The 1,210-nt window shown below is 37.4% G+C and overlaps 1 pseudogene; it reads right to left on the bottom strand.

Annotated features, from left to right (window-relative positions):
- Positions 1-387: 387 nt before the first annotated feature.
- Positions 388-837, bottom strand: LOC132492493 (ubiquitin-conjugating enzyme E2 N-like; annotated as a pseudogene).
- Between the last annotated feature and the right edge of the window lie 373 nt (positions 838-1,210).

Raw genomic sequence — 1,210 nt, 5'->3', positions numbered from 1 at the left:
ACCCATAAAATTAAAATTACCTCCACCTCTCAAAAAAGAATAAAATAAAAACACCCACACCCCTGTAGCTAACCCTGACAATTACCGTCCCTTACAGTGATTTAGATTTAAACCATGATAGGCGAAATGAATAAAAGCAGAGACGGGCCACTGCTTTTAAATGTTTTGCAGCAATCCAGATAATACTTCTGACCTCCGCTCATGCTTTAAAACAGTAAATCAGGACAAGACACAGATTTGTTAATGTGTATTTAATCACCAAAGGACTAAAGGTGTCTTGACTTTTATGCTGTAATGTTCCTAAACTGTGTTCATTAAATGCAAACAAAAAAGAAAGAAGTCTTGGCAGAACAGGAGAAGTGATACATACTTAATGATCATATTGATTTAAATATAATTCATGGCATTTAGCCTAGTCCATGCTCCACCTGTTTCTATGGATTGAGTTTTGTTGGTCTTCCATTACTCAGCTACATCATTAACTGATGGATCATCTTGATTGGGAGCATTTAACAAAGCCTGGATCAACAGCAGAACTATGTGAATCTGAAATGCTGGGAACCACTTATCTTTCAAAATATATAAACATATCCTTCCCAATTTGTGTATGTTAGGATGACAAATTTTGTTCATGGAATGTACTTTAGGGTAGTTTTCTGGAAGGAACAGTTCAAGTTTTAAAAAGTCCCTCCTTCAAAGGGGGAGTCCTGAGGGCCAGCAATGACCACATTAAAAATAATGGGCATTTCTCTCATCTGATTCTGCTTTAATGAAGGGAACTAGTTCTGCCAGCAAACGCTGGGTTTCCTTGATAATACTGTGGGGCAGCTCAGCCATCTTGTCAGATCCTGAGTTTGGCCTCTGGTCTCATCCTTACCCATTATTTCTCTTTTGTTTTTAAATTCATTATTTTTTATTAGTTATCTATTTTATACATATTAGTGTATGTATGTCAACCCCAAACTCCCAATTCATCACACCCCCACCCCCACCCCCCTTTCCCCCCTTGGTGTCCATACATTTGTTCTCTACATCTTTGTCTCTATTTCTGCCTTGCAAATCGATTCATCTGTACCATTTTTCTAGGTTCCATATATATGTGTTAGCATACAGTATTTGTTTTTCTCTTTCTGAAAACTTCACTATGTATGACATTCTCTAGGTCCATCTATGTTTCTACAAATGACCCAGTTTCATTCCTTTGTATGGC

Source organism: Mesoplodon densirostris, chromosome 6, assembly GCF_025265405.1.
Source record: "Mesoplodon densirostris isolate mMesDen1 chromosome 6, mMesDen1 primary haplotype, whole genome shotgun sequence".
NCBI classification, from domain to species: domain Eukaryota; kingdom Metazoa; phylum Chordata; class Mammalia; order Artiodactyla; family Ziphiidae; genus Mesoplodon; species Mesoplodon densirostris.
Note: the sequence above shows the minus strand (reverse complement) of the source record. Positions and strands in the feature narration are given on the sequence as shown.